Below are 12,527 nucleotides of genomic sequence, written 5' to 3' on the forward strand. Positions count from 1 at the left end.
AAAAAAAAAAAAAGAAAACTCCTCTTTCTCAAGGCTAATTGAGTGGAAAGTGAACTTTCATCACATGCTGTCCTTTTGAGAAGGCCACATGTCCTTCAGTACCTTCAGAGGGTAACTCATGGGTGACATAGGCTGGGCTGCAGCCAGGGAGAGGGAGAACCTATCATGGAGGAATTAGATAAGAGGAGCCAGATGTGCAGCCACAGCACAGAGCAGCCCCTAATCTCCGTGATATGGAGGAGGTGTGAGCTTTCACTCCTGTGTGTGGAAGAAGACCCCAGACCCAAGTACAGTGAACCCAAGGACGGGCAGTGGTGGCACTAACCAGAATCTGGTGCAAAGGCCTGGCTGGAACTGACAGTGGCCAGTGGCTTTTTTCTGAGCTATGAAAAGCTTGGTTTATTTGGGGACCTTTGGACTTTCTCTTCTTCAGCCTAGCCTTGCGATTCGGAACTGGAGACGGTCTTACTCACCCCCAATGGGAGACAGTTAGCAATGCCTGGGGATTTGTTTTCCATGTCACATCGTCATGACAGTGATATTTGGTGGAAAGGTAGAGGTCAAGGAGCTGTTGAACCCCAACTCAGCCTCTCTTCCCAAGGCTCATCCAGCCCAGCATGACAGCAGTACTCAGGTGGGAAAGGCCAGTCTAGACCAGATGTCCCACCCCTATCAGCGTGACTTTCTCTATTCTGTACATTATTTATATGTCTGCTTCAAGCCACATGCTTGGGAATCCATTCGTGACCATTTTACTTCAAAGCAAAAATCACAGACAAAATAAAATGAGGTGCCCACATGTGCCACTCCATTGTCCCCCTTACCCTGCTTCAGTTTAATCCCCAGATCTTCCTTTTCCTTGGACAGATAATACGCATTGAACTGCTTATGACCTGCCTTGTCAGACAAGAATATGCCTTTCACAAGAGCATATTCTATCCCTAATATCTATCCCTAATATCTCAAAAGATGTATAGTTGTTCAATAAAAACTCATTAAGATAATGGGAATGTCTATGTATATTTATTATATGTATATTAGTGGTTGTGTATATATTTAGTGAGCGATAGGGACTTAAGTCAATCTGTAGCATCAACCAACCACCACCACCACCAAAGATCTTAAGGTAAAGAGTGGAAGGATGGGAGTCCCAGATTGCTGCGTGGACTTGGTTCCTTCACCTCCACACTCTTGACTACACTTGGATTCTTCTGTGAGACAAGGTGAAGACTGCACTGCTTTAGTGGGCCTGCTCTGTTCTAAGTGTCTTCTGGTTCTGGAAGTAAGTACTTTGGGGGTTTTGAGTGTTGGGGCAACAGGCATACACTGTGGCACACCGCTAAAATAAGTACTACCCTTAATGCAATATTTTACGACAATAATATTAATTGAAAATTTGAAGATGAATGAAAACATCAGAATTGTACTGACAAGACAAGGTCATGTTTTGGTTGCCTCTTACTCCAGTCTGGCTTCACACAGCAGTGGGGTGAGCTTTGACTTTAGTTCGGATTTTGATATTTTCTTCATTAGGAACTTTTTTTTTTGTTTAATTTTTCCTTTTTAGGTGCTAGAGATAGGATCAGGGACCTTGTCACACATTCAAGGCAGGTACTCTATCAAGGAATTACTATCAGCTTGTGACATTATATTTTTAAAATAATGTTGCTCTGGAATCTGATCTATCTTGAGTACTTAACTTTTGTGTTTCCCTTCTGGGTGTTGGGAGTGAAGCCTGGGGCCTTTCACACCCTCTGCCACTGAGATAAAGCCTCAACTTTTGACTTTTTCAAGTTGACCTTACTTTTTTATTTGTTTCCTCCACCTCCTAAGTGATGAAATTATAGGTGTGTACCACCATGCTAAGTACTAAATACAAGTATTGAGGTCAAGTCAATTGAGAGTTGAGTGACCCTGAGGTTGTGTGTTACTAGAAACCAAGAGGTAGCCCTTCCTTTCTCTCTGTGTGTGTATGTGTGTATGTGTGTCTGTGTGTCTGTGTGTGTGTTTGTTTGTTTGTGTGTGTATCTTCCTAACTTCCAACCTCTTGAAAGGTATATGTTGAAAGGGCACTTTGAGACATCTAAATGAGGCACAGGTGTCGGGTGGCAGCTTCCTTGACACAGGAGGCTTCATAGATTAGTCTGAATTTTCAAGTGCAAAGGATGAGGTCTTGCTCAGATCTAGTGTGAGCTCAGCCCCAGGAGTCTCTGGTCACACATGGTTTCAGTGAGCTTTGTAAATTTCCCCCTTTCCTCTGTAAGATATCTAGGACTGAGGGGTATGCTCATGGTCATGTTGGGTCACGTTGCTCTGCGAGCAAAGATGCAGTAGCATCTCTTGACCACAAAGGGGAAAGAGTCTTGTTTCGAGTTGAACACTAATCTCTGAAGACCACTGATGCTGCTAGGGTTCTCCAGACACTACTCTGGATACTAACAAAGTTTTCTGGCTCTTACGTACAACTGGACTGTCATCTTTCACAAGCCTGACCCCGCCCTTGTATTGCCAGAATCTTGTTACTCATGGTCTTGACTTGTGACCTATTGTTAGAACCGTACAGATAGTTGTCAGGGAAGAAAATTCACAAAGGACAACGTTGCTGTATTCTATGACGTTGGAGAGAAAACCATGAATAGTTGGGAAAGTAATAAATGCAAAGTGTCATTCTTTCTACCCCAATTTCCATGGTATTAGCCTAAAGCTTAACTTCCTTTTGGTTGCGTTTATTGTCCCGAATTTCAAATGTAGACATTCACTGAAATGGAAAGCGCTCAGTCAGAAATACTGCATTTTGTTTTTCACAGGAGGAAGGAGTTTAGTGCATAGTACTACAATCCAGTGGTGTGAAGTACTGAAACCATCTTGAAGAGTTAGGGGACTTCCCTACTGCGCTGTTTACAAATGCATTTGGCACTACAGTGAAACCCATTATTGTGTCTACTAAACTAAAGCGAATAAAAATGGAAAAATTCATTTGGTTTGGATTGTTGGTATCTTAAGCTTGATGTACATATTTTATAGGCTCCATTCCTTTTAGCTATAATCTCCAAATCTATCCTGATATGGACAGTATTTGATGCCATTTTAGACATAAGCAAAATGAGGCCAGTAGGGATCGAGTTTCTTCAAGTACTGACGCTGGGAAACTGAAGAGCTGGGGTTCAAACTCAGGCTGTTCTGAGTCTGAGCCTTGGTTAATTCCACTTCACTGCTTCCACTCTTTTGATGTGAGTCCTGAAGTTTCACGATTAACTTTGGAAGGAGAGACAACCCAGGGAACATCATTCTGTGTGACCAACAAAGTGGTCTTTCAAAAGACACAGGACATGGTCCCTTGAATGTGTGTTGATGACCCACGATTGTAAGAACTACAGGAGAGAAAGAATCTTAGATGACATTTAATTTAACTTTCTCTGACAATTTAAATAAAATGCAAAACAAATTAATGGAAGATGGTTTCTGGGAGTGGGATTGTAGAGGCAGATAAACTATTTCTAAGATTAAGGAATGTGAACATCAATAAGAGGAAAAAGAATTCACTGGCTTTAATGTAATAGTGTATTAACCTGAATTTAATATCCAACTTTGAGAATAAATAAACGTTATCCCATTATCTTTTCCTCTACAAGCTGAATCCTACTCCTTCATCAAATTATAATTGATTGATTGATTGATTGGAGACGGGGTATTACTCTGAATCCTTGGTTGTCTAGGAACTCATTACACATGTGTAGGTCTTAAGCCCACACAGGTCTATTAGTAGCCACCTTCAGATGTTGGAATTATAGGCATGAGCTATGTGCTGGACCAAATTCTAATTTAAGGTTTCAGAATGGTTGAATAATTATTCTTCCCCTGATGTGGTGTTGAGTGTTTATCCATAAGATTGTTTTCTGATAACTTTTACTGTTCTCACTTGACTGAACTGAGAGTGTAGAAAGTGTATCTTCAACTGGTTGCTTCCCTAGACCTTCCTTTCCTTTCTCAGTAGGTGCTTCAGGGCCCCAACCCATGACCACGGGCACTTTGATGAGCTTAGGTGGACTCAAAACTGTCTGTGTTAGCTTTCCCAGGGCTGGAGGCACCCTCTTTCAGGCTCAATTCACAAACACAGTAGTGAGTTTCGGAGCATTATCATTTAGGCAAACTCTCAAGTGAAATGGTTCTGAGCTACTTGCCATTAGAATCATCAGTGTTTCCCCAGAGTTAGTTTACATGCACTGCAATTGGGTGCTGGCTACAAGTGCTGGTCCCTTCCTCTATATTGTTTTTTTTTCCCCCTAACATCCCCTACTGGTGATACCTGTAATTCTTGACTAAATGGTTTGCCTTCAAATCTTTATCTCAAGGTCTCATGGGTGGAGACCTCAAACTAAGATAGGCTATAGTTCACATTGACTTGTTGATGGGATGATGAATGGGCTGTCGGAGCACTAAATTGCAGCTGTAGGGACGGTGTGTTCTCTTTTCAGAAAGCGAGATGCTATCTCCCACATGCTATTGAGCTGAGGCTGCTGATGGGCAAAGGTCCCACCTCAAGTTCATCTGGATCCATTCTCCGATTTGTGTCTGTGATCGATCACTGACTTTGGTAAGTACCGACAGCTGAAGGGGAATCACATCCAACCACCATTATCCTTACCCCATCTCTACTGTATCAGTTGGATATAACTCGCACATGGTAGTGGCTTCAAACTGATTACCTTCTGACAAGGCCGTGAAGAAACGTTGACCCTGGCTTACAACTAAAGCCAAGGGCCATTCCTTGAGGAAACACAAAATAAGGGGAAAAATGCATAACGGCAAGCAATGTCCTAACAAGGCCATGTCAAATTTATAGGGGAATAAAATAGTGATGCTCAAATGAGGCTGGATCAGCAGTTTGGCTGTCTCCCACCCAGCAGAGAAGATGCTATCTGACTATCTAGGATTGACTTTCTCTTTTGTGAATCATAGCTTAAGCCAAGCAGAGCTCACCCAGCAACACAATTTATTTTCTAACTTTAAAAAAACAGGCTGGAGGACTATGCTGTTGGCTTATGAGAGGAGAAGGCATTAGCAGACAGTCTGACCACAGTGAGACAGGCAGATGGTTTGTGGGACTCATGCCAGCTGGGTGTTGCTGTAAGTGATCGTGTATCTTTTCTCTGTGCCCAGCTCTTGGCTTGATTAAGAGGTCAGGAGGAGGCTGCCTCAGCACAAGGCCACGGTGCACATGATATACGGCCAACCTGTCGGTCGCCTAGAAACAGCGCTCGAGAGGGGGCCTGAAGACAAATCAATTTACAAGCCCACACGTTTGGACCAGGTAGTATTGCCTGTTATTAATACACGCTTGAGTGTTTGGGATAGTTTTCCCCCCATCCCCAAATGCCAGTCAGGCCTTTTAACTTTGATCCATTTGAATATCTTTCTTTTCAAATATAGTCTTTCCTGATATGTGACCACACCCTTTGGATGGAATTCTGATGAGTGAAGCATGCAGAAAGCCAGGAGCAAGAAGGCTCAGATGGACTGCAGTCTGGCTTGCTCTTCCTGGCTTTGGAGAGCCCCCCACTGCTCTTAGTTCTGGGGACATGCAGGAAGATGACAATTCACCCTTTGACCTATGAGAGTTCAAGGCTTACGTGCAGGAAGCACACTTTTCCCAGGGTGTGAAGGGGCAGTGGAGACCTGGATAGTATGAGGGAAGTGGTTGGGAAAGGCTTCCAGAACGGAGACAGGGCACAGTGTGGGGCTCACGCTGATGAGTAAGTGGGATTGACTAAGGTGCAGGCGTCCCAATCATCCAGGTAAGCGTAAGAAACAGTCAGCCTGGGTATGCTTTAGTAGATGCTTGTCAAAAGGACATCGGGCTCTTCCCGTAAGAGGCCAGAGGTGACCTGTGAAGGTGGTTTCCTACTCTCTTGACCCAGAAACTCCCACAAAATCATGCAAATCAAGAGGTTCAAACCTTCGTGTTCACTCTTAGAACACCTGGGAAACCGCCCAGGCCATCAAGGGTATGCATATCTACAAAGCCACCAAGTATCTGAAGGATGTCACTTTGAAGAAGCAATGTGTGCCATTCAGGTGGTATCACGGTGGAGTTGGTAGGTGCACCCAGTGGGGTGCAAACAGTGGGACTGGACACAGGGACGGTGGCCAGAATGAGTGCTGAATTCTTGCTGCACACGCTTAAAAATGGAGAGAGTAATGCTGAATTTAAGGGTTTAGATATAGATTCTCGAGTCATTGAACACATCCAGGTGAACAAGGCCCCAATGATGCGCCGATGAACCTTCAGAGCTCATGGCCTGATTAACCTGTTCATGAGCTCCCCCTGCCACATTGAGATGATCCTCACTGAGAAGGAACAGATCGTTCCAAAGCTAGAAGAGGAGGTTGCACAGAAGAAAAAGATACCCCAGAAGAAACTAAAGAAACAAAAACTCATGGCATGGGAATAAATTCAGCATAAAATAAATGCAGATTAAGTTAAAAAAAAAAAAAAAAGACATCAATAAAGACCAGAGCTTGATGCTAGCACTGGAGCACCACAGGTGTGGTGACAAGAATGACTCAGCAATAAACTCCACTCTCATGTGATTCCCACCTGACCTCGATGGTCTCTGGGTTGATACCAGCCTTTACATCTGCTTCTGTGAAATTACTCAACAGGTTCACCGGCTAAGTAGCTGGCTTTGGTCAATGACCTCAGGCTGTAAGATCAGCCATTGTAGATAACCATACATCTATTTAGAAAATATTATTTTTACTGTGGGGTATTTATTTTTAGCAAGGCAGCAGGGAATGTTGGAAAAACTAAAAAGCTTCAAATAAAAGTCTGTCTCTTTCTGCCGCCTCTTCAGCAGAATGGTGTTAAAAATAAATCTCTGAATGGAAGTCCTTCGAGCCAGCCAGGGAGACAGGAACCAAGGGAGGTGTGTGGGAGAAGAGGGAGGGGCTCTGTCATCTCTCAGGGCTTGAACAGGGTCATTTTCCTGATGTTTGTTGAAACTGAAGACAAAGGATTAGGTTTTACTTAAAATCATAGGTGTTGATAGCAGTCAGTTGTGGAGGCGGATTCTCTTAGCTTTTTCTTTCTTGTATTATTTTAAATCAATTATTGCTGAAAGCAATCTAGCTAGGTGAATGAAGGCCATGCTAAGTTTTGGAGAGTCAACCTGCTTGACTTGCAGTCTTCCTAGTTTATACATAATAATTAGGAAGAAAAAAAAACCTTTCCATTCTTAAAATCATCCCCGAACAGTGAATTACATAGTCAGCTTAATGATGGCCAATGCTTCCCACAGTCTTCCTGAAATTCTGAGATGACAATATTGGCTCTGCTATTTTGAGCTGCAGACAACATGATAGACTGGCAAGGATGTTAGCTAGAACCGACAAAACCCTCTTGTTTTGCTTCTCAGTGAATAAACCCACATTTGCAGTGGGGAAACTCTGAAACGGTTTCCTCTAGCATGAACTAAGCTGCAGAAGCAAGCGGGTGTGCTAGACACACACCCAAGGCTGAGGCATACTGATAACACCGCAAATGATCACAATAATCTATTAACACACTTGAGCCACACTCAGTCTTGCTGTTCAGATAAGCACGATCTGTGATTATTCTACAACACTGTTAAGGTGCTGGGGGGTTGTCCCTCATTTATTACTTGACTAATAAATACTTTAATTACACTTAATAAATAATGTAAGCAAGGCTCACTGAAGTGGTAATTCTTTAAATTAATTATTAACTGCATGCAAAAAATCTGCACTGCCAGTACCACTAAAAGAAAATTCAGCCTTTAATCTAAAGTGATTATTCATTATCTGGTATAAAGGCTCCATTTGCATATTATTAGGGAAATAAACTTTGGCCTCCTTGGCAATACAGATAGATCTCAAAGTCTGTGCAGTACGGATCTCCAAATACTAAAGTAATGATAAACAATATGCAATAAAGTCTCCAGTTTATAGCTTTATAACAGCTGGTTTTTGATTTTCCAAATATATTACAATGATAAAGTGACCAGTTTATGTCTAAGCTCTTTGTGAACGGTGGTGCCTACAGATGGTGGGCTGATAGGAAACAGTAAATGTGCAAACCGCTCGTTTCCCTTGAGATCAGAGCCATAAAATGATCTCAGCGAGATCTGTGAAGAAAATTCCCTGTTAACTCCTTTCTCTTCTGCCGACCAGATACCATTCTGTGTGTAGGTGTTCCGCACATGTCTCTTTCCCCATTCCTCTCTGGCTTCCATTCTCTCCCACCAAGGAGAAAGTCAGTGACCACAGATACTGTGCTAACTTTGGTTCCATCACAGGGCCAAAGAGGCTAGGCAAGGTCCAAGTGACAAAAGGTGATTTGCACTTAGCATAGCACTCACTCCTCAGGATTGGGCATCTCCCCAAGTACTCCAACAACTGACTTGAGGAACAGTGGCTGGGGGTGCCAGGCTTCCCAGCATCCAAGAGTGTGGTATGTAGGAGGAAATTAACAAGATAAAAACAGATTTGGGGAGGAGGGAAATTATTTCTCTTCAGCTCTCTTCTGCACAGGAGAGGGATCAAGACTAAGAATGGAGGGAGGGAGGGAGCCAGAAATCCACAGAATCATGGTAGCAATAGCAGTCTGTTCCCCATTCCACCCTATCCATCTCCCTTACACCCACTCTGAAACTACTGTTCTTTCCTCTCTTCTTCTCCTTCTACCTGGCGAGGTTGTGGAGAAAGAGGAACACTCCTCCATTGCTGGTGGGATTGCAAGCTTGTACAACCACTCTGGAAATCAGTCTGGTGGTTCCTCAGAAAATTGAACATAGTACTACCGGAGGACCCAGCAATACCTCTTCTGGGCATATACCCAGAAGATCTTCCAACTGGTAATAAGGACATATGCTCCACTATGTTCATAGCAGCCTTATTTATAATAGCCAGAAGCTGGAAAGAACCCAGATGTCCCTCAATAGAGGAATGGATACAGAAACTGTGGTACATTTACACAATGGAGTACTACTCAGCTATTAAAAACAATGAATTTATGAAATTCTTGGGCAAGTGGATGTATCTGGAGGATATCATCCTTAGTGAGGTAACCCAATCACAAAAGAAATCACTAGATATGCACTCACTGATAAGCGGATATTAGTCTAGGAACTTAGAATACCCAAGATACATTTTGCAAAACAGAAGAAAACCAAGAAGGAAGACCATCGTGTGGATACTTCATTCCTCCTTAGAATAAGGAACAAAATACCCATGAAAGGATATAGGTACAGAGACAAAATTTAGAGCTAAGATGAAAGGATGGACTATCCAGAGACTACTCCATCCGGGAATCCATCCCATCATCAGCCACCAAACCCAGATACTAATGCACATGCCAGCAACATTCTGCTGAAGGGACCCTGATATAGCGGCCTCTTGTGAGGCTATGCCAGTGCCTGGCAAACACAGAAGTGGATGCTCACAGCCAGCTATTGGATGGAACACAGGGCCCCCAATGGAGGAGCTAGAGAAAGTACCCAAGGAGTTGTAGGGGACAGCAACCCTGTAGGTGCAACAACAATATGAACTAACCAGTACCCCCTGAGCTTGTGTCTCTAGCTGCATATGTAGCAGAAGATGGTCTAATTGGCCATCATTGGGAAGAGAGGCCCCTTGGTCTTGTACACTTTATATGTCCCAGCACAGGGGAAGGCCAGGGCCAAGTAGTGGGAGTGGGTGGGTAAGGGAGCAGGGGCGGGGTGGGGTATAGGGAACTTTTGGGATAGCATTTGAAATGTAAATAAAGAAAATAATAATAAATAAATTAAAAAAAAAGACTTGCTATGTAACTCAAGCTGGCTTCCAACTCACAATTCCTCTTGCCTTGGCCTCCTGAGTGTTGGGGTTCTAGGCCTGGGACACCATGCCCAGCTTTAGAGACTATCTCTTTCAGGAGACTTCCTTAATATCTGTTGATTCTAAGTATTTCCCTGAGGAAGAAGAGTAGGCGCCATGTTACTGTGATATGTGTCCTTCAAGGTGATTATTCAGTGAGATCAAGCATTTCAGCAATGCTGGTATTACTTCAATTATTGTTGTGGATCTCTGAGAATTGCCTTCCGTGCATATATTAGTTCAAAGGGATATAACAAAATATCAGAAGAAAATGTTTATATCTTGTTGATCTGGACACTGGAAGAGTGGGACTGGAAAACTAACATTGCTGGGACCCATAGCCAGCATATCTTCTTGGTTTGCAGGCAGTCACCTCCTACATACTCACTCCCAGAGTCAAGGCTTCCCACATGACTCTATTTCCCCATTTGGTTGAAGTTTGGGAAAGAATTAGTGGTTAAAGATCAATATGGTCTCCCTTTTGTGGCACTAGTGGGATTTTTCCCACTGTCCTTTTTCTTTAGCTAAAGGTAACTTGAATCGTAAAAATTTGAGGCACACTGCAGATCAGTGAGGCAATTTTGGAAGCTCGCCATGAAGGCAACTGCCTCTCCTGTGGTTGATGCATCCCAAATGCTAGCTGTAACTTCATCTAAACAGGTTTGTAGGCCTCCAGCCATCATCTATGCTTGCACACTGGAATGCTCATACATACTGTTAGGGAAAGAAACTAGCTATAGTCAATGTTTGTACATATCCAATCTTTCTATCATTCTTTTGAGCTAGATGGCTGTTATCGTATATGCTCATTTTAAAGATGAAAAAGAAAAAAAAAAATCCCCAACGAAGTTGAACAGCTTAGGGAAAGCTAATATAATAAGCAAGGGGAAGAGGCAGAATTCCAACATAAATATCTTCAACCCCTAATGAATAAACAGCTGGATCATTTATAACATATATCTCTCACCTTCTAACAAAAAGTATGTAAATGAAGAGTTAGACTTCTCTGGACTATCACTAACCTATCTGGTACCCATCCATCCATTCCTGCATTCCTGTGTTGCTGTATACATTCACTGAGTGACTCATGTCCATTTCTCAGTGACAGCCACTACACTGGGGACTGGCTATGTAATAAAAACAATTGCAGAGAAGAAATAGAACCAACGTGCTATTAACTGAGCGAACCAATGACCTTGGGGGCTGATGGAGAGAACTCCTCAGCAAGCTCTGCACTTCTAGTTTTCTGGAGGCACCAGGAGAGACGTCTTAATAAGGCTCACAGATTCTCAAACACCTGGGAGTCTCACTGCTGGGCCCCACTTCTCATGAGATGAGGGAGTGATTTCTGATTATAGCCGTTAGGGAAAATAAAACAGAGCTGGCACTCCACTGTCACCATGCTGATCTCTGAGTCCAGTCATAGTATTCAGTGCCTGTTGCCTTCCCAGATTGCAAAGACAGGCATGGGGAAAGCCAAGCCAGTGACCTCTCCACCATCCCTCACCCCAAAGCTTTGGGGTCAAGGCCCAGTTAAAGCTGCAGGATATACATACATACATACATACATACATACATACATACATACATACATACATACATACATATATACACACACATATATGGGTGTCTATCTATCTATCTATCTATCTATCTATCTATCTATCTATCCATTATATATCCATATATACCATTGCATCTTCTCTAACTTTGATGTTGAGTTCCTAACTTCCAGTATAGTAGAATGGGACTCCATTACAAATGAAGCCATTGTAGAACTAAGTAAGATATAATCGTAGTGGAGTGTAGTAGGTCTCCAATCCTGGCTGGTGTTCTAATGCAGCGATGAAATTTGGATGTAGCAACAGGCACAAAAAGAGTGTAGCGTTTAAAGACAAAGAAATTGCTGCTGCTGACACACATGCTAACAACATCCAGAAAACACCAGAAACTGGGGGCAAGCCATGAGCTGTGTACTTCCTCACACCCTCAGAAGTAACTTCCCTAACATCTTCATCTCAGCCCTCTAGGCTCTAAGACTTCTGGGGACAATAAGTTGCTGGTGAGCAGCCCTTGGTTGCAGAAACTCTAACATGAACATAGAAAGCCTTTGAACTCCATTATCCTATTTTGTTACAGGAAGTAGAGGTAAAGTACCATGCCCCAGGTTACACAGCTGGGCAGAGGTGACGTCAATAATTACGCGCATCTGCGCCAGTCCAAGCTGGGATTTTCCTCCTTGATGATCCAGATGTAGTGCACATCACTGTCAGTCTGAGATGGGCAGTCGACCACCCAGGTCGCCCTTAACACCAGCTCCACACACAATAACGTCTTTCCTTTTTAAACAATAACGGAATCTAATCAAATATCAAGAGGAAATTTAGAAAAGTCTTATTGTATGTTATTTGTTTAGGTCAGGGAAGACCTAAATATTTGAGGCACCTATATGCTCTGAGTACACATGAAAGGGCCCATGACTCCAGTTGCATGGCATTGTCAGGCATCAATGGGAGGAGAGGCCCTTGGTCCTGAGAAGGCTTGATGCCCAGGAGAGTTGGGAGTGGGTGGGTAGGTGGAAGAACACCCTCATAGAAGCAGGGGAACGGGAGGATAGGATAGAGGGCTTGGGGGGAGCACCAGGAAAGAGGATA

At 43.1% G+C, this 12,527-nt stretch overlaps 1 protein-coding gene and 1 pseudogene across 1 annotated transcript in view; one reads left to right on the forward strand and one right to left on the reverse strand.

Annotated features, from left to right (window-relative positions):
* Slc14a2 (solute carrier family 14 member 2) overlaps window positions 1–12,527 on the reverse strand; it is a 438,498-nt gene that overhangs the window by 203,702 nt on the left and 222,269 nt on the right. The window lies entirely within an intron of this gene.
* Window positions 530–6,451, forward strand: LOC110332993 (annotated as a pseudogene).

The sequence above is a fragment of the Mus pahari genome, chromosome 15 (genome assembly GCF_900095145.1).
Source record: "Mus pahari chromosome 15, PAHARI_EIJ_v1.1, whole genome shotgun sequence".
Lineage (NCBI taxonomy): Eukaryota > Metazoa > Chordata > Mammalia > Rodentia > Muridae > Mus > Mus pahari.